Source organism: Ictidomys tridecemlineatus, chromosome 4, assembly GCF_052094955.1.
Source record: "Ictidomys tridecemlineatus isolate mIctTri1 chromosome 4, mIctTri1.hap1, whole genome shotgun sequence".
NCBI classification, from domain to species: Eukaryota; Metazoa; Chordata; class Mammalia; order Rodentia; family Sciuridae; genus Ictidomys; species Ictidomys tridecemlineatus.
This window is the reverse complement of record NC_135480.1, coordinates 186499194-186520899: the sequence shown is the minus strand read 5'-3', so window position 1 is coordinate 186520899 and position 21706 is coordinate 186499194. Positions and strand designations below refer to the sequence as shown.

The window sequence follows — 21706 nt, the reverse complement described above, 5'->3', positions numbered from 1 at the left end:
ATTTATGGAGATGGAAATGAGCAGGTTGAATTTGGAATTGCTGCGAGTTTAATAAACGATCATGTGTATACAGAAAGTGCTAGAAAAGTAAGTCCGGATTTCCCCACTTTCCAGTGTGTTACCTAACAAATATCACCATGACCCTGAATTTCACTTTTTAAAAATATGAGGTCAGTTTTCCTGCTGCCATGGCAGCTGTGTAAAGCACAGGTCGCCATTCAATCAGGAAGGCAGCGTGGCTTTTCATGGAGGAACATGCAAAACCCTGAGCGCAAAACCTGCTGAAGACTGCCGTTCCTCCTGGCCCGCAGGGAGGTCTGGGCGAGGAGATATTTGAGGTTGCTTTGATTGTCACAATGACAAGGGGTGTGGATGTCAATAAATAGGCACAAGGCATGGATTTTAATTGTCCTACAGCGCATGGGAGAGTCCTACGTGAGGAAGAATCATCATCCAGCCCCCAATACAAATAGCGTACACACCAGGAAACACTGGATTAGGGGGGTGAGAGAGGGGTCTCTGGCTTGGAGTCACAAGGTCTAAACAAATTGTGAGTGGTGGTGCTGCCTCCCAGAAACCAAGGCCACTGACCTTTCTGAGGTTCAAGGGCACCTTCTCAGGATCTTGATACTGATATAGTTGAATCTTATGCTTAAAGGGACAGACGGTGGTCACCAGCCTTCCCATGAGAGAGTCTCTTTGCTCTTCCTTAAACTTGCTGGCCGTGTTCTTTCCTCAGGGCCTTTGCACTAGCTGTGACCTCTACTTGGAATCCTGGGCAACTGTCCCTCACTGCTTCACATTCTTTCTCAAAGACCTCTTCTCTCCAGTTGCCATATTGAAAATTGTAACCCTTCTCCAACACTTCCAATCCCTATCACCCAGTCTTTTTTTGTTTTTGTTTTTTTCCTGTAGTACTTAACATTTTGTGAAACATTATGTTACCTACCCATCAATTATGTTAATTTTTCATTTTTTGATCTCCTCCTCCAATGGAATATATAAGCTCCATGAAGCAGGTGTGTGTGTGTGTGTGTGTGTATGTGTGTGTGTGTGTGTGTGAGCTTTATGCACGAGTGTGCTCTTAGTTTTAAGTCCAGTGTCTGGAGAAGAGAAGGTGCTTCACAGGTAGACAGCTGTTGAGTGAGTGAAGACATAAATGAAAATAAGCAGAAGATCTAGAAAATATAGAGGGGATAGAAGTTCCCAAATATTACCTGAATTAAAAAAAAATTGCAGAGTTCCTGGTTAAGTCTTTGGAAAAATGTGTCACACCGCGATTTAAATGTGAAAAATGAATATATAGCCAAGATTTAGCTTTAAGCACTTAATAAAATTTTTATAATGAAAATTTGAAGCCACATAAATTTCACTTTTCATTTCTAAGTGGTTCTATATTTTAAAATTAGATAAATCTACAAATTGACACTCCAGGCGATCATTTAAAAATGAGGTAGAGGAATATTTAAGTAATATGAAAATTATTCAGTGTAGGTGAAAAAGACAGTTTGCAAAATAGTAAGTATTTCGAGTATGGTGTTATTTCTATAAAAGTGTACTCATAGGCCTCAATGAGAGAAGAAGACAATTCACATCACAAGTTATACCTATGCAAAAGAAGGCTTCCATGAGAAGAAATCTGTGATGGGTTTTCTCTCCTGAGGGATGGTTTGTTACCAATGCGAAATAGAAAAATGGCACTCGGGTACCTTGCAAAAATAGATGCCCAGGGCTTCTTTGGCTAGAATCATTTCTTAACCTGTCACTCCTATCAACAAGCTAAAATAACAGCCTGACTTTCTCTGTGTCGCGGTTCCCATAGGATTCCGAATCTTCCTCCACTGGACACATCAAGCCCCGTGAAAGGCCAATTGGAGGGCTTGTTAACTCTCCTTCCACTCTGCCTTGACTTGGAGCGCTTGAAGGTTGAGGCTGGTTAATGATGTCTCTTTTTACAGCTGTTCCACCCAGGCCTTCATTTCTTACCTACCTGTCAGGCTGGAGGGAGTCGTCCTCACTAACGATGAATGCAGTGGCCCGTGCAGGAGCTCCTGCACCCCTGGGCCCCCGGGGGTGCTGGTCAGGGAGGCTGGAGGAGGGAAGGGCTGGGCCCCCGAGCACATTAACTGACCTCGGTTCTACCCCTGTGCAAACAGCCACAGGGACTCAGCGGTCCGATTCTTTAGTATGAGTCTGCTTGCCTCATAAATACCCGGGGATGCGGTAAGATCAAATAGTGCTCCTGTCTGCGTCTCCTCAACGCTTGGCACGCAGCTGCGTGACATTGGGGTAGCAGCCTTGCGCTGGGAATTCCCTTGGATCTTGGTTGGACTCATTTCCAGCCTGGTAACCCTGGGTAAGTGATTTTTTGAGCTGCTCTTTCATTGTCTATAAAATGGATCCAATGAGAGTCACCTAACGTGAACACTGGTGATGGCACGTAGCCCAGACCTTGGTCCACCTGAGGATGTACCCGGTAAGTCACAGCGAGCTTTGCACCCGGCTGATGGATGCTGGGGAAGCCTCCCTGGCAGGAACCCGGCTCGGCCACTAGGAGGCGTGCGAGCTCCATGGTGAATTTCCATCTCCACGTTAAAGCCCCTCTGCGCCATCCAATCTGGCAACTCCACCTTTAATTTGTTACTTAAGAGTGATGAATGGCCTGCTCCTGCATTCACTTTTGATTCAGATCTTATCCTTAAAGTTAAGACAGTGTCCCTGGCTAGTAAAAAATTGACGCTTTTTGGTTTGTTTTTGCTAATCTGCATTTGGGCACCTACCGGCTCTTGTTGCTTGAGAACCAAGTGTGTGTGCTTCTCCCCTTTGACAGACAGCGCCTGCCTTGCTCCAAATGTTTAGATCATTTGTGAGAAGGAAAGTGACATCAGCCTTGATTCATTATCATTTATGCCACCAAGGAGGGTCATATATCCTGTGGCTCCTTCTTTTTCCTGTCTTAGAAGAAGCAGTTTTGGCTCTGTCTCAGTTTCTTATTTCGGGCACTGCCCCTGAGCTCTAGCTATGTACCTGCAGTTCAAAGAGCTGGGTTTGGCCCCCTATGGGGCCTCTGAGTCTCAGAGGTGGTTTGATTAGGAAGAACTTGCAGGGAGAGGTGAGCCCACTCTGTCCTCAGATGAGGAGACTGAGGATCAGAGTGGAGCTAGGACCTGGGGTTTCACGTTCTTCATGGGTAAAACAAGAGGACTGGCCAGGTGTGTTCTAGCACTCTTCCAGCACTGATGATTTTCTACTCTCAAATCCAGATTCTGGGCTCATAAGCCCGGTTCTCCACTTCATCTGAGTCATATGATTCCAGTTATGAAGGGAGGGGACTAAGGTGTGGTAAACCTGGGTGTCACTGTGACTTACAGATGTCGTGGTCATCTCTCCCTGGGGCTTTCTTGGAGTAAGAGTCTTGCCTTGGAGCAAGCTGTTTTGATGAACAAGACAAGGGCGCATCAAAGACCCCAGAGCTCCAGCTTGGCTTGGGGACTGTGATTCTCTTTTCTAGTCCTTGGTGCTGGGACAATGTTAGCACTGTCTTCAGGGGGTTAGGAGAGTCACAGCATGCGCTGAGAAGGTAGTGGTCCTGAGCTTGGAGGTCAGCGGCCCAGCTAGGAAGAGGAGCACTGGGTTCTCGGACATTCATCAGGCATTTGGTGTTGGCTGTAAAGAGACCCTTCCTGAGAGCAAAGCCTGACAGGATTTAAATCCTGCCTGTCATTGACTGGCTGTGTGACTTCAGGCAGGAAACTTAACCTCTCTGAGGCTCAATGCCCTACTTGTAAAATAGAATGCTACTACTCAATGCCTGAGGCTGTCTTTAAACATTGAGAAGATGTGCTACTGTTTTTATTTCTTTCATTTTGAAGAAAAAGCAATGAAAGGTACTTTTCTGTTTTGAAGTAGGGGCTCTGGTGGGGTTCAAAAATGGAATCCAGTAACGTGAGAACTCGAAGAACTTCGGCAGCAGCGGCAGAGTGTGGATTCAGAATATCTGAAAAGAAAAGCGGGGTTGGGATTAAGTGGGAAAAACACACAAGACCTGCTGCTTTCCCGGAGCTTTTGAGGGCGGGGAACTGGGACCCTTGGATTCGCCGGGGATTCTCAAGGCCCAGGGCATCAAGGACCCCGAGCGCTGGACTCTGTTATGCTCCTACTCATCTGCAGACTGTGCACCCTCTTCTCAGCCTCTGCCTCCTGGGGCCGTGCAAACACCTGCGGAGCATCTCCACAGTGACAGGCGTGTGTCACTGCTGGGGACAGAAGATGGCCAAGAGCAGGTCTTGGCCTCGGTAGTGTGACATGGAAAACTCAGGTGAAAAGGCAAGTCCCTTGTCCCCACAGAGGGCCAAGATGCCCCCAGCAAGGAGCCCGGTGTGGGAAGTCTGTGGCCCTGCTCTGGGCGAGGGTCAGGAAGGACAGGAGCCTGTGCTGCCCCTCAGTGGGGGGAGGGAATGGCCAGGGCAGCTGGGGAGGACGGGCCCCTCCATCACCTTCCTTTCCATGGCCGGGGGTGGGGGTGGGGGGACTCATTCCACAGCAGAAACTGTGGGAAGGGCTTCTCCTGCCTGCAGCCCCGGGAGGCCCTCCGGGGTACCCAGGGTCCCAGCTGGACTCCACGTTCCCTGTCTAACGGTGTCTGTCTCTGCAGCTTGGGCTGCTGTGGCCGAGCACCACGGGCTGGGGGGCCGAATGACGCCATTTATTTCTCACTGTTGAGCCTGGGAAGGTAAATGCCAAGGCGTCAGCAGATCCAGTGTGAGGTGAGGGCCTGCTTTCTGGTTGTGGGTGATTTTCTTGTAATATCCTTGCATGTGGGAGACAGAGAGGAGGGGGGGAGGGAGGGAGGGAGGGGGAGGGGGAGAGGGAGAGGAGTCAACTCTTTTGGGTGTTTTGGTGGGCCAGGGGACTTCCCAGTCTTTAGCGCTCCACCCTTGTGACCTAATTACCCCGCAGAGGCCACCTCTCCTAATGCCACCACATGGGGGGGGTGCCAAATGCAATGTCTTGGCTTGGCACAAGATCACGAGCCACCACACAGCTTTGTAGGTTCAAACAGCAGTTCTTTATTCCCGATCTCACACCGCCTCCACACAGGTTCAGGGGCAAGCTCAAATCTCCCGCACAATTCACATCCTAAATACTTTCTTTCCACGAGAACTCAGTGGGAACTCAGGCAGCAGGCACACCCTACTCCCAGCAGGAATAATCCTATTGTCTTAAACCAGAACGCCCTAAACCAGAGGACCGGGATACTTCCTCAAACCTGCAGGATACACCCTAATCCTGGATCCACCCTGGTCATTGAGCAGGGTCACCTTTCTCAAACACACATGCAAGGTCACAGCAAATTTCCAAGGCAAGTCCATTTAACATGGGGTACGCTGGCAAGGATTTTAATGCGGCATTCCTACTTGGCAATGGCCCTCAGCAGGGGGGTAAGGATTTCAGCACATGAATTTGGAGCGGGGGCACATTCAGTCTGTCATAGCATCATCCCAGATACAAATCCAGGGAGCTCACATGTTTAAACCTATAGCTTGTCTTCATGGGTGTCTGTGAACCAACTCCATTGGCAAACGTTTGAGAAAAGTGTTACCACCCCAGGACGATGGATTTCTGGTGTAAAATGACACATTGCTGTCTCTGCTGGAAGTGAAAATTGGGACAGCGCCTTAGGAGAGGCAGGAGGGCAACGTGGTAGCCCTGGCCATGAAGGTGCATATCCCTGTTCTTGGCCTTTAGTTCCATTTACCTACCGCCAAAAGGAACCCAAGAAATCTGCTCTAAATAAATAAGACCTTAGCGAGAGCCACCAGGGCTGGGCACCGTCAGCTCCAGGGGTGTCCATCATGTAGACAAGAGTGTGACTGGCCTCCCTGGGAGGCGCATGCTACTGCAGTTTTGAAGGCAAGGACTTTGTCTTGTTCACTCCTAGATTCCTGGGGGCCTGTAATTGCATCTGGCATACAGTAGGAGCTCAGTAAGTACTTCCTGATTCACTATGGCATGATCAAGTGGTTTGCCAACTCATGACTCCATGGTCCAGAAATTCCAATCATCCTCATGAAGATCATGCATAAACTCACTTAGGCTGAAACTTGAACCGGGGAAAAAAGCAAGACTTAAATCTCACTTGTGTGCAATTAACAACCGTGAAAATTGTAAGTGAATATGGAAAACAAGGCCTGAAACGGGAATGACCAACATGAAAGTCATCGTGTTCGTGTGTGAGGTTCTGGGCCAATTGCTTTGCAACACTAAGGCATTTCCAAAACTAAAGTGAAGTCAGATTTTTTTTTTTTTCATCATGCATTTCAGATCGATTGAAACAAAAGAAGACAGTGTTAATAGTAGGAGTGAATTTTAATCATTTCTCATTTCCTAACATTTTCCCCCCTTGGAGTTAATAAATGTTCTTGGAGCTTCAGATCCATACTGTGTAGTGTCAACCTCAAGGCAGTCAACAAACTCACAAGCAGAAGGATTGTCCAGATGGAAACTGAGAGGAGTTCTTTGTTTTTGGTGTCCGCTATGAGAGTGCACACCAAGGGGCTAGAGAGAAAGCAAGGGATCCCTGGTTTGTTGGGTGTTTAGATTTACTGACTGACCCAGGATTGAACTCCCATTGTGAACCGAGGGTTCCTAGAGGGTGAGCAGAACCGGTCTCACCGCCGGGTCTGGGTTTACCAAAGAACCAGCTTCAGCCTCCGATTCCTTCTTATTGCAGAGGATGGATGAATTCCTAATCAAGGGAATGGGCCCTGGAGAGAGGTTTTCTGGGTTGATGTTTTTTTTTTCATTCCACAAGGCACTCTGTGTTCTTGGAGAGAGACGCATTCCTCTGCCGTGTCTAATTCCCCCAATCTGTGATTGACAGGCAGGGCCGAGGGCCACAGATCACCCAGAGACGCCGTATACAGAGAGGTTTGCAAGGCTGGATGGCATCCGTGGGATCCCTGGAGAGTTTGCAGACGAGCTCCTGTCCCGTCTTCAGGATGCTGACTGAGTGGGCCTGGGTGGGGTCTGAGTCGGTGGTCTCTAACTAGCCTGCAGGTCATGCTGCTGTGGACTTTCCCGCTGGTCACCACCTCTCTGTGACCAGGGCCCAGTTCCACCCTTCTGTGTAGTGAACCCCACTCATTTCTTGAGAGGCAGCCTGACAGAGTGTGAAGAACAAGAGCTTCAGAGTTAGGTCCGGGTTCCACCCAGGGCCTGTTCTCTGTGCCTGTGGGTACATGACCTCTTGGGGTCTTGGTTCCTCATCTACAATGTGGCTGGTCTTTTCAAGATTAAATGAGATGATGTTGAGAAAATACCTGTCACAGTGCTTGGCTCATAGCAGGTATTCAGTAAGTAGTGACTCAATAGAATTTCTTGTGAGAATACTAAGATGTAATTCAATTAATTATTATTATTATTATTATTATTATTATTATTATTATTATTTGGTACTGGGAATTGAACTCAGGGGCACTCCACCACTGAGCCACCTCCCCAGCCCTATTTTGTATTTTATTTAGAGACAGGGTCTTGCTGAGTTGCTTAGTACTTCACTTCTGCTGAGACTTTGAACTTGCAATCCTCCTGCCTCAGCCTCCCGAGCTGCTGGGACGACAGGCGTGCACCACCATGCCCAGCTTCAGGGAATTCTTTAAGCACCTTGAGGGAGACCTGCAAGGTCATGAGGTAGGTGGATGGAACTGAAGGTTGGAAATGCAAGTGGAAAGAGGAAAAGACTCAGGATTCACCATTTATAGCTCCTCTATTAGCTCAATTTTTTTTGTGCAGTGTGAGGGGAAAATGCCTTCTCTTCTGTCCTGCCTTCTCCTCTCCTACCCATTAAAACATGGAGTCTCTAAGTTGCCAGTGTTTTCTCTCTGTAAGGAGAGAGAGCCAGACAAAATGTCAAAAGATGTAGGTCTCCAATCAGCTGAGTCTGCATTTCCCCTTTGTGTGATGGCCACCTCCCATTTATGGGATTTCTGGTCACTGCGGTTCCCTGAGCCTCAGGGTCCCTGTTCATTGAATGGGAGGAACAGCACAGGAATCCCTGGGAGGGAGAGTACGTGGCTTCCTCAGTGAGGAGGACCATGGAGACTGAGGGGGGTGGACACAGCCTGGATCCTCCTTCTGTAACAGGAAGCCCTTCTCACAAGCCTAAGTGGATGCTGCATTCACTTTGAACAGATCTGGGACCCCTCCACTGGGGACCTTGGCTCCCGAGGGACAAGTGTGGGTGCAAGACCTTCCCCGTGGAGCAGACCAGGTCTCTGACGTTTCACTGGAATGATGGTGAGAAGCCAGGTAAACCGTGGTCCATGAAGTCACCCACTCTGTGTTCTGATCTTGGCCTCACTCTTGAGCACAAGGTAACTTTGGGAAGTTGATCCTTATCCTTTATCTGTGAAGAGGATTGTGAGGCCAAGGAAAACAAGCACTTCATCCCGCTCAGGTGTACAGCAGGAGCTTAAAAGATGTTCCCTTTCTTCCCTCTATCCTTCTAGTCCTCATGATAGTCCATGCTTATTTAGCACTCACTGGATGCCAGGCTCTGAGCTCAAAGCTTTAAGGGACAATCTGATGAAACCTCTTTACTGCTCACCTGCAAGGTAGGCACCAATACAATCATCCTGTTTTCCCAGCAGGTAACGGAGTCATGGGAACTTGTTCCTGGCCCTAAATCCAATGAAAAGAGTCAAAGACCCAGCTCCCACCAGTCCAGTGGCCTCACTGAAAGGGGCTGGCCTTGCCATTCTGTGCACAGGGGCCCTGGACTTACAGCTGTGGCATGACCATCTTGGACACCGGCTCTTTGATCCCTAAGTCCTAGGCTCATTTTTTTTTCATTTCCTTTAACCCCTTAAGTTCTTCACTTTACTGGGCTTCTCATCCTTCCAGGCTGTGCTACAAACTCCCCTCTCTAGAATCTTTTTTTTTTTCTTTTTTGAGAGAGAGAGAGAGAGAGAGAGAATGAATTTTTTTTAATATTTATTTTTCAGTTTTCGGCGGACACAACATCTTTGTTTGTATGTGGTGCTGAGGATCGAACCCGGGCCGCACGCATGCCAGGCGAGTGTACTACCTGCTTGAGCCACATCCCCAGCCCTAGAATCTTTTTTTGATCCTTGACTTTAAGGAAGCTCCCAACCGTCCCTCGCTAGCACCTCACTATGTCTGTTACTTTCTAGCACCTGTCACTGCTCATAAGACTTAGCTGTTGCTTTTCTGATCATTGTCCCTTACCCCTCCTGGACTAGATGCTCCGTGAGGACAGGGTTCGTGCAGCTTATTTTGACCACACAGCCCCTGCCTTGTCAATTGCCTGGGAAATAGTTGCCTAAATGGTGTGCAGGTGAATGAATGAATGAATCAATCCATCAAATGTAGCAGTGGCACAGGCCGCGGTCCCCTGTCTCTGTTGTCACTGAGTGACTAGAGTTGCTCAGAGCCTCTGTTTCCCTAACCATAGAAATGAGTCCCACCTCCCCGGGACGTTGTGAAGAATAAAACAAATAACGCATATGAAAATGCTTTGTGATAAGCCATTCCGTGCTGTGCACATGTGAGGTGGAGAGGAAGTAATTCCCTCTTCAGAGCAGCACTTTGATGAATGTCCAAATTTGCCCCTCCCCCTATTTTCTGGAATTTTCTCTTCCACACCAATGATACATTTCTTAGCAATGGGGAAAAAAACTTCATGCCACCTTAAACATGGGCTCTAACACCCACTGCTAAAGAGAGTTTGATTGTGTCTGAAGTGGAAACAGAAATTCTTCCTGTTCTCTTTGGAGGCACTTAATGCTGTCTTCTAGCTACAGATTTTGGTTTGCTGAGACAGTCAGCTCTGGAGGAAGGAGTCCCGAACTCAGTATTCAGAGACCTGAGTTTCAATCCCAGTTCTGCCAAATGACAGACTTTGGTCAAACAAAGATAATTTCAGGGCTGGAAGTTTGAGATCCTCTAGTCCAGGAAAGGAGAACTCTGAGCCCAGGGGCCAAATCTGGCCCAGAACTTGTTTTTGTAAATAAAGATTTATTGGGACACAGCCACGCTCATTTATTTTCATTTTGCCTGCAGCTGCTGAGATACTGCAGTGACGGAGTCGCAACAGAGACCATATGTACTGTGAAGCTGAAAATATTTACTATCTAGCTCTTTCCAAAAAAAAAATGTGACTTCTGAATTAGCCCATCGATTGATCTCTCTCCCTCTTTTTAAGTTGGGAAATGAATTCCAGAAAAAGAAAGGAACTTGTCTGATATTTTATAAAGAATTAGCAAAAGTGAAAAAGGTGAAGAAAACTTAGGAAAGAAAAAAATAACAAACCCAAGGCTAGTGAATAGTGTGGGAAATGAATTCCAGAAAAAGAAAGGAACTTGTCTGATATTATATAAAGAATTAGCAAAAGTGAAAAGGTGAAGAAAACTTAGGAAAGAAAAAAAAAAAAACCCAAGGCTAGTGAATATTCTTCCCTAGTCCAGAGGCTCCATATATCAATCATTCTAAGATCATTCAGGTGCTGGAGGGGCTATTCCCGCCCTCATCTGATATCCATCCAATCAGGACCAGTATCGGCCATATTTAAGGAACTGAATTCCTTGGAGACGCCTATGCTGGAGGAGGCTGTGCAGCACGAACCCAGCCAATCCACTGTAAGGAATAGCCACACAACATCTGGCAGCGTGCCTGAGGTCCCATGATGCACCTGAACTTCACCAAATTGGAAGTTGTTTTAATTGGATGACATTAGCTCCTGTCAAGTAGATCTTTGCACACCGACACAGTGCTTTGTGAAGCAAATCAGTGGTGCAAATAAGACTTTAGAAGTAGAGTTTACTCAAAAAGGTGAACACTTTTTTAAGCTCGTCCAGATCATGGAGAAGTGGTTATTTGAAGATAACTGATGACTACACAAATCACAGATCATTTCTATTTCTTATTAAGGTGTGGCCCAGGCCTTTCTAATTGGCAAATGTCCTGAGAATGTTTCTGTTTGGATATTAAAAATAATTGTTTTCAAAATCACATGTAACTCACATTTTCTGCTAATTCTAATCATCCTTGCATGCAGGGCCCGAGGGGAACATGACTATAAGATAAACTTTAGAAAGTACTGATTGTTCCTTAAACCCTAGGAGCCTTGGGAAGATTTGGGTGATCCAGATGGGACGCTGATAGCAATTCTGCCATGAGAAGCTCTTCCCTTCAAGTCCTCTGTCAATCATTGGGTTGACCAGGGTGAAGTCTCAGGTCGGTGCTGGGTTATCCTCCACACCTCTCTACCATTGACCAGCCTCCTGCTGCAGAGAGAGGTGGGTCTCTCAGGCAGCGCTTGGAGAGATAATTAAAAGCATTATTCTGTTTTTAATTGTATTTTTCAGCTGCCTTCCGTTCTGGCAAGTGACAGGGGTTTCCATTCATGCTAATTCTGTGAAGGCTCCTTTCAAAATCAATTTTAAGGGGGCGGGGTAGGGGAAAGGGTGGAACCGAGGCAACTTTAACCCAAAACATTACCTAAGCAGTGCCGATGACATGTGTATGTGACAAAGATCATAATGCAGTGTGTGTCAGTGTGAGAAACAGTGAGCAAAGTTCTCCTGGGACTGATGTTGGGGAGAAAGTAATTTAGTTCAATCGTCTTATTTTTAAGGTGATGAAACGGATGCCCAGAGAGATAGAGAGACAGGCTGAGGTCACACAGCCTTGGTGTCAGAGCCCAGATGTCCATCTTATGCTCTTTCTGCCACCTGTATTCTTTTTGGCGTTCCTGCCCACCTATGCAGAAACAGTTGAGAATGTGTGTTGATTGTTTTTTTTTTTCCATCAACCACCTTACACCCAAAACATTTCCCTCAAATCAGCCTGCCCTGCGGCATTGAAAAAATCTCGGGAAGTCAGTGGACGTCAGGTCAGGTCGGGTCCTCTTGCTCGGGTGGTAGTTCTACTTCCCTTTGTGAGGTTCCACACAGAATGCACAGAGGACATGCACGCTGCCCTGAGTGGCAGGAGCGGGAACTTGGGATTATCTGGGGACCAGGCAGAAGCACTTCCGTCTGTCTGTTGAGCATGCTGTTGCCCCAGGGCGGAGAGCTGGCCTCCTTCCACTAAGCCAGGGCGGAGTCGAGGCCGGAATCAGTTGGCAGCGCTTAGTAGGGGTCTGCCATCTTAGTTTTTCATCTTACTTCAAAAAGTGTGACTGCCGGGCTGAGAGTCCAGTTCCCTTCACACCCCTTTCCCACCGAGGAATAACATGCGGTGAAGGTGTAAACGGCACCCTCCTTCCCTGTCCAGCGGAACCTGGGTCTGTCGACATGTCCTTCACCTTCACCCGCCACCACCTCAAGATGCAGACACGGGGCCCCCCAGAAAGGGCCTCTGAAGGGAGAGTAGGAGGTGGATCTCAGCCTCTTCCTGGGAGTCTCAGGGAGGCTGCCCTGGTGATTAGGTAAGACGGCCTCCTTGACAGGACTTTGGGGAGGGACAGATAGGGGCTTAGGGGGTGACTGATGGCCTTGAGATTTTAGACAAAGCTCCTGTTGAGCTAAACTGGCAAAGACGCTGAGGCCCTGGAACTTGGGATCCTGATGGAAACTGGGTGCAATGGCTCATGCCTGTCACCGGAGGTACTCAGGAGGCTGAGGCAGGAGGACTGCCAAGCTCAAGGCCAGCCTGGGCGACTTAGTGAGACCCTGTCTCAAAATAAGAAGGGCTCTGGTGTAGCTCAGTGGTAGAGCACTCTGGGTTCCGTTCCCAATACTGCCCCAACAAAAGCAAAATGAAGAAATATTCCGAGCAGTGAGCAGGGGCACAGCCATGCCTTCTTGGTTTCTGGGCTGGAGGAGGCCTTGCAAGGTGACCAGGTCCCCATGTCCCCGAGGTTCCTGGCCTCTGGTGTGGTTGAGACACTGAGCCCTTCCCACATGGGCTCCACCCGCTGGTGGTCTGCCTGGCATCCCAGGCATGTGGGTCATGGACAGATGTCAACTCCTTGCTTTGAAAGTGAAGCCCAGAGGGGACAGGCCCATTCTGAGCATCAGGCCAGGGTACATATTTCTTATGCATTTTTCAGATGCCACCCGGCTTGCCAGAGCCAATGGCTGTCCTCAAACACATACCAGCTCCCATGGGACATGGTGACATCTGTTTTCAACAGTCACCCTTTGAATGAAGTAGGTGACTGGAAAATCGGGAGATGAAAGGCCGGACAAAGAAGCTGGCTGGGGACCTGCCTCTGCCCTGGGTCCCTGCGTGGGAATCACTGTGGAGGGCTTTAACTCATGGCAATTGAATTGCTTGCATTTATTGAGCATCTACTTTGAGCCCTACATTCCTCCAAGCATCTATTTCCCTTGATCTAGTTAATTCTCTCAAATACCTTTAAAGGTAGCTATTAAGTCCTGAGGTTTTTAGAGGAGAAAATAAGCCTCGAAGCGGTCAGGCATGGGCTGAGGGTGAGCAGCAGGCCAGGGGCAGAGCTGGGATTTTACCCCAGGTCTTTCTGAGGCCGGAGCCCATGATCTTCACACTGTACCAGGCTTCATAAAAACCACTGGGTCATCAGGACTTTCTGGTCTTGCCCAAATAACACTATCCATCAGTGACACATTGGATTGGAATCCATTAAGTGAGAAATAGCACTATAAATTATAGAGGCTGGAGGCTGGTTTGAAGGGAAAGACTGTGGCTGGCTCGTCTTTAATCCCCAAGGCTGCTGCCCCAAGGTCCTGGGGCCAGCAGACTGTAGGGGCTGCAGGGCCCAGCACCCAGCACAGGGCTTGGTGCCCAGGGGGTCCCCTGAGCCACGTTCAGGATTGTCAGTACGCTTAGACCTGGAATAAACACTCGATGGGAAGAGAGAAAGTCATCAGGCACAGATTGCATTACCGCTTAACAGTATCATTTTTAGTTGCTTGTTTTCTCCTAATCGTGGGCTCCTTCCCTTCCAATCTGCCCCCTCATGTCAATTGAGTCATTTGGACCCCAACATCACCGTACATTCTACTTCTCTGCCTTTGGTGTTTTTCTTCCCATATAATTATTCTCTCCTGGTCTCGCCAGGACAAGGGATGCCTTGTTCATAAGACCCTCCATTCTTTTATTATTTTTTAAAATTTTATTAGTTCTTTTTGGTGGTGCTGAGGATTGAACCCAGGGCCTTGTACAGGCGAGGCAAGCCCTCTACCAACTGAGCTATGTTCCCAGCCTCTGTTGTTTTTAGATGTACATGACAGTATATTTTGATGTATTTATACAAACATGAAGTATATCTTGTACTTACTACTATCCCAGTTTTGTAGATGTACATGATGTGGAGACTCGGTGTGGTGTATATGAACATAGGAAAGTTATGGCCGACTCCTTCTACTGTTTTTCCTATTCCCATCTCCCTCCCTTCCCTTCATTCCCCTTTATCTAATCCACTGAGCTTCCACTCTTCTCCCTCTCCCCGCCTTATTGTGTGTTAGCATCCACATATCAGAGAGAACATTTAACCCTTTTTTTGTGTGTGTGATTGGCTTATTTCACTTAGCATGATAGTCTCCAGATCCATCCATTTACTGGAAAATGTCATAAAGTCATTCTTTTCTATGGCTGAGTAGTATTCCATTATATCTATCACATTTTCTTTATCCATTCATCTGTTGAAGGGCACCTAGGTTGGCTCCATAGTTTAGCTATTGTGAACTGAGCTGCTATAAACATTGATGTGGCTGCGTCCCTGTAGTATGCCGATTTTAACTCCCTTGAATGTATACCGAAGAGTGGGATAACAGGGTCAAATGGTCATTCCATTCCTTGTTTTTTGAGGCATCTCCATACTGATAAGGCCTCTCTGAAGTCCTCTTCCTGCGGGAAGCTGGGTGTGTTTTTGATTGTGTGAAATCTCCCAGTGCATACTGCTGCTGTGCCTGGCACAAAGAAGGAGCTTAATAGTTTTTTTTTTTTTTAATAGAAGATATTCCCTTTTACTGAAGGGTCTTTTTCTTAATTACAAAACATTTCCACTCATTGCAAAGATTGTCTTGGGTCCGTTTCCAGGGGCAGAGCCTGACCTGGGGAGGATGCGTGTGGCTAACTGAAGGAACGTTCTCAGAAAAAAGCTGCAAGCAGGTGAGGGAGATGGGAGAAGGCAAAGGACGAAACATCAGAGGGGTGGTTTCTGCTGAGACCTGTCCTCAGCCTGATGCCACCCGGGACTCTGCAGGCTGAGAGCACCCTGGGACCAAGGATGTAGCTCTTCTGCTATGAATTGGTCAGGCATTGATGGAGAATTGTTCTTGGATTAAAGTGCGGGGTTTGGAAGATGCAAAACCTCTCAGGCCCAGTCGGCTCAGGTGGCTTCTGTCTGTTGCAGGCAGTTCTCTAGCAGCCAACACAGAGGTGGAGGACGGGACGGGGGTACCAAGACATGGCTGAAGCGCCAGGTCCTCTCTGGTTCACCTGGGCAGGGCTTGAAAACGTCTTGCTTTTCACTGTTGCAGATGCAGACCTGGCTGCCTCGTTCAACACGTGTCATTTGGAAGTAGTCGAATAAATAGGGGTTTTGGAGTCAGACGCCCCGAGGTTTGGATCTAGCTTGCCTCTTAATACCTTTGGCACCTGAAACATCCCCTACATCTCTGAGCTCAGTTTCTGTCCCTCAGAATGACTGTGGTACCACGAGAGCTCTGGGCGCACAGCTCCAGCTTGCAGGGGGCTCCAAGGAGTGGACCCAATCAATAAATGAATGAGGGGTCTTGCGATGAATTTTGTGCTTCTCAAAGAGCTGCCAGTCCCCACCGCTCCTATTGTCCCCACTACGCGGATGAAGAAGCTGAGTCAAGAGATCGGCTCAGTTGCAGAAGGAAGCGGCTAATGAACAGGAGAGTCGGGCCTTATCCCTGGACTCCAGTCAGAAGAGGCCACGTAGATTCTGCCGTTTCCCCAACAGCCCTCACACTTCTGGCTCTGAGGAACCCCATGTGATGGTCAGATTGGAACCATATTTTATTTTCCTGGTTGAGAAAACAGATTGAAAATAGAATGAATTAAAAGGCAAAACTATGGATGGTGAAATGATCAGTGGTTGCCAGGGGCTGAGGCGGAGGTGTGAACAAGTGGAACCCGGAGGACCTCCAGGCTGTGAATCCACTCGGTGTGATGCTGTAACAGTGAGTGTGCGTCACGGTGCACACCAAGAATGTACACACCAAGAGCGGGTCCCATGCAAATTGGATTTGGGGCAATAATGATGGGTCGATATGGGCTCCTCGGTTGTGTAGGGGCACCCTCTTTCTCCACAGAAAAACCTGAACTGGGCCTCTCCAGAAATCTCCACCATGGCTGATTTTAGGACTGTCAGCAAAAGAGTCTCTGCAAAAGAGTTCAATGTAGATAAACTTCCTATTTTCGTGTCACCCTGTTTTACTTGGCCACTGGCTGAGAAGATACCAGCACTCCAGGTGCTGGACACCCCCTTACTAGTTTTCACAAACCTATCCAGTATAGTAGTTTGTAGAAATGAGTAAACAGGCCTCTGGCCTTGAGCTGGGCTTCACAGAGATGTCTACATTTTTAAGATTTCTTTCCTCCCCCTGCCAGCCGGTAACAGCTGGCAGGGGGAGGAAAGAAAGGGGAGAAGAAGCTCTCCCCTTCTCAGGTGCTGTCCTTGAAGGATTAACTTGCCCAGAACAGTGAAAGAAAAAGCTGCTTTTATGTGACCTTCTGCAGACCATGAACTTCTGAGCCCCTCCCCTTACATGCTGGGAATAAAATTCTGAAACTCCCTGAACTCGGGGTTCAGGGGATTAATTGATTACAGCAAAAGCTGTGCCCTCTGAACCTGGCTGCAGCCAAATAAAACTGATTCCTACTGTCTTCGGTGCCTTGCCTCGTCTGTCCCTACATCAGTTGTAACAAATGTACCCCTTTGGGAGGTGCAGAGGGGAGGCTGTGCCTAGGTTGGGGCAGAGGGCATATGGGACATCTTTGTACCTTCTGCTCAATGTTACTCTGAACCTCAATCTAATCTCTGAGATAAAGTCTATTAGAAAAGAGCACTAACGCTCATCGGGTACGCTGGGGGCCGGCGCTGGGGGATACATTCTTGCTCCTGTAGTCTTCCAACGCTCATGCCCAGGTGGGAGGTCACCCCTACCGCTCAATGGGAAGTGAGCTAGTTGCTAGTCACACACTCATTACCAGCCACCTCCTCCAGGGTGGCGCTGCCCTCTTCCAGAGAGCAGCTGTCCTCTGCTGTTGTCTGACTTGGTGGCAGTCAGTGGCTTCTCGTTTTACCCTCATCATGGCCGCCTCCTCCCTCCGTGGGTCTCCAGCCTGCCCAGTGTGGTGCAGACGGTATTTTTGCTCTGGTGGACACCGTGAGATGTTTCCTGAGCCAGTGCCATCTGCCTGCCTGGTGACCCCGGGGGCTGAGCCCATCTCAGTCATTCATTCACCCACTTGCTCGTGGGTTCACTGCAGCGTGTCACTCAGCCTTGTCCTCGGGCTCCGGATTTAAAAGGAAATACACTCAAAGGTAAAAGGCAACTAGAACAGAGTTTGAAGGGAGAGGAACAGTGGTTCCAAATTTACTGGAGCTGCCACGGCCTTTGAAGACGACGGGGTTAGTCCCCACCAGGGGAATGCCATCAGTTCAGACCTTTCCTCTTGGTGGACCCTGCCTTGAGGGGTTCAGGCAGGGAGAGACACCTGCTCTTCTGTCCACAACCCCCTGGCACATGTCACTTCAGTTATAACTGTCCTCATAACTGTCACTCGGTCTTCAGACCGTGAACACTTTGAGAGGGTGGACACTGTCTCTTTTTGACCCAAGAAGCAGCATGCAATCAGAGAAACTCACCCTGGAATCCCAGACCTGCTGGCTACGAATCCAGGGCCAGAAAGAACTAGGGGTGAGTAAGGAACTGATCTTAGGTACAAATTTTAGGGAATGTCAACAAACTCGGTAACCAAGATAAACAATATTTTAATGTAACATATCTCTCAAAAGCCTCACTAATGCAAAAAATAACAATCAACAAATGATCAACATTTTAAATAAAATCAGGAGCTGATCCAGAAATTGCCTGGCTTTTCTCTTGCCTCTCTGTAATGCTGGCCCTCTTCAGTTTGCAGCAGTTGAACTCATTTCTGATTTTGGCTTTTAACAACATTGTCCTTGATTCCCTCTAAAAACTGGAACAAGACAGGGATGCCCTCTTTCACCACTTCTATTTAACATGGTTCTTGAAACTCCAGGCAGAGCAATCAGATGAAAGAAATTAAAGGAATACAGATAGGAGAAGAAGAACTCAAATTATCACTATTTGCTGATGATATGATTCTATACCGAGATGACCCAAAAAAGTCCACCAGAAATCTTCTAGAACTAATAAATGAATTCAGCAAAATAGCAGAATATAAAATCAACACCCATAAATCAAAGGCATTTCTGCACATCAGTGACAAATCCTCAGAAAGGAAAACCACCCCATTTACAAAATAGCCTAAAAAATATGTATTTGGGAATCAACTTATTGAAAGAGGTGAAAGTCCTCTACAATGAAAACTATAGAATGCTGAAGAAAGAAATTAAAGAAGACCTTAGAAGATGGACAGATCTACCTTGATCTTGGATAGGCAGAATTAATATTGTCAAAATAACCATACTACCAAAAGCATTATACAGATTCAATGCAATCCCAATCAAAATCCCAGTGATATTCTTTATAGAAATAGAAAAAGCAGTCATGAAATTCATCTGGAAAAATAAGAGACCCAGAATAGCCAAAGCAACCCTTAGCAAGAAGAGTGAAGCTGGTGGCATCACTGTACCAGACCTTACACTATACTACAGAGCAATAGTAACAAAAACAGCATGGTATTGGCACCAAAATAGACATGTAGATCATTGGTACAGAATAGAGGACACAGAGACAAACTCACATAACTACAGTTTTCATATATTAGACAAAGGTGCCAAAAACATGCCCTGGAGAAAAGATAGCCTACTCAACAAATGGTGCTGGGAAAACTGGAAAGCCACATGGAACAAAATGAAATTAAACCTCTATCTCTCACCATGCACAAAACCCAACTCAAAGTGGATCAAGGACCTAAGAATTAAACCAGAGAATGGTTTAATGCCTAATGGAAGTAAAAGTAGGCCCTAATCTCCATCATGTCGAATTAGACCTCAACTTCCTTAATAAGACTCCTATAGCACAAGAATTAAAACCAAGAATTGATAAATGGGATGGATTCAAACTAAAAAGCTTCTTTGCAAAAGAAACTGTTAGTGAGGCGAATAAAGAGACTACAGTACAGTGCTCACTTCGGCAGCACATATACTAAAATTGGAACCATACAGAGAAGATCAGCATGGCCCCTGCACAAGGATGACACGCAAATTCGTGCAGCGTTCCATATTAAGAAGAAGAAGAAAAAAGATCCTACGGAATGAATTTTTACCACAAGTACATAAGATAGAGCACTGATTTCTAGGATATATAAAGCACTCAAAAACTTTAACACCTAAAAAACAAATGACCCAATCAACAATGGGCCAAGGACCTGAGCAGACACTTCTCAGAAGAGGATATACAATCAATCACCAAATATATGAAAAAATGCTCATCATCTCTAGCAATTAGAGAAATGCAAATCAAAACTACTCTAAGATACCATCTCACTCCAGTTAGAATGGCAGCCATGATGAAGACAAATAACCATAGTGTTGGCGAGGATGTGGGGGAAAGGCACACTCATCCATTGCTGGTGGGACTGCAAATTGGTGCAACCAGTCTGGAAAGCAGTATGGAGATTTCTTGGAAAGCTTGGAATGGAACCACCATTTGACCCAGCTATCCAACCCCTCAGTTTATACCCAAAGGACTTAAAAACAGCATACACAGTCACATTAATGTTTATAGCAGCACAATTCACAACAGCTGAACTGTGGAGCCAACCTAGGTGCCCTTCAGTAGATGAATGGATAGGGAAACTTTGGTATATACACACAGTGGAATATTACTCAGCATTAAAAGAGATTAAAATCATGGCATTTGCAGGTAAATGGAGGAAGCTGGAGAAGATGATGCTAAGTGCTAAGTGAAATAAGCCAATGTCCCCAAACCAAAGACTGAATGTTTTCTTTGATATGAGGATGCTGACTCATAATGGAGATATGGGGGGAGCACGGGAGGAATGGAGAAACTTTAGATAGGGCAGAGGGGAGGGGGGAAATGGAGGGAGGAAGGGGGTAGGAAAGACAGTGGCATGAGATGGACATCATTACCCTAAGTACATGTATGAAGACACGAATGGTGTGAAAATACTTTGTGTGTAACCAGTGACTGGAAAAATCGTGCTCTATGTGTGCAATAGGAAACAGATTGCATTCTGCCATCATATATTACAAACTAGAATAAATGAATAATAAAAAAGAAAAAAAAAAAAGAAAAGCTTTTCCATATTGGAGATATCGAAAGAAGGTGCATTGGCCTCCACCAACTGGTGGACATGAGGCTGCCAATGCCAACACTTCAGGGCACCATGGTGTCTTTCACTTTATACTAAGGTGAAGAAAGGTGCCTTTCAAAAATTGTACCCTATGGAGTTTTGTTTTTATAGAGAGTCTTAGAATCAAAGAATAAATCATAATTGGAACATTAAAAAAAGAAAAAACTAGGATGATCGATTTCATTAAATAATTTTCTGTGTTTATCAAGATCTTTTTGGTTTTTTTCCCTCTTAATGTGTACAGAAGGTTGATTTTTTTTCATATATGCAATCCTTGATAACTAGAACCAATTCTACCTGATCATGAGAACAAAGAAAAAATGCTTATATATGTGTGTGTGTGTGTGTGTGTGTGTGTGTGTACTCATTTATATATATATATATATATATATATATATCTCCCTTGAGGAGCTCCCATTCACTGGGGAGGCAGACAGGTATACAAACAGCCACAGCGGCCACCATAAGGCCAGTTCCACCCGGGTGGGCATGCTGCTATTAAATGGTCTGGCTCTGAAGACGAATGAGGTTGAGCTGCTTCTTCTGGGTTTGGTAGCCATTTTTTGTATTTACTTTTGTGAAATATAGACTCAGTTCTTTTGGGCATCTTAGTTAGGTTGTTTTTCATTGTTAGTTTTTAAGAGTTCTTTGTATATTCATCTTTATCCTGCGTGAATATGAATATGCAGTTTCCTGAAGATGCAGTTGTTCCAACAATGTTTGTTGGAATCACTTTTCTCTACTCATTCAATTGATCTGGAACCCTGGCTCAATCAGCCGATATTATGTATGTGGGTCTATTTCTGAACTTTTGATTTCGTTCCACTGATTTATTTGCTTGTCTTCGTGTCATTATGACACTGTTTTGATTTCTGTAGCTTTTTCGTGAGTCTTGAAATTATGATCTTCCAGCTTTATTTTTCTCTTCTCCAATTGTTCTGGCCATCTGGGACTTTTATCTTTCACATAAATTTTAGAATTAACTTGTCAGCCAGGATTTAAATTAGGCTTTTTGTCTATAGCTTGTTTTAGGGAAATGAATCGCTAATCCTATTGCCTTTTTTTTTTTAATGTTCTTTTTAGTTGTACATGACAGTAGCATCTATTTTGGTGTAGGATATTGATATTTTACACAAGCATGAAACATATCTTATTCTAATTTAGATCACAGTCTTGTGGATGTACAGGATGTTGAGAT

At 46.3% G+C, this 21706-nt stretch overlaps 1 non-coding gene across 1 annotated transcript; it reads left to right on the top strand.

Annotated features, from left to right (window-relative positions):
* The first annotated feature begins 19313 nt into the window (after positions 1-19313).
* LOC120890242 (U6 spliceosomal RNA) lies at positions 19314-19420 on the top strand. The gene has a single exon (XR_005734483.2). It is a non-coding gene; the product is annotated as a U6 spliceosomal RNA (small nuclear RNA).
* Positions 19421-21706: the final 2286 nt, after the last annotated feature.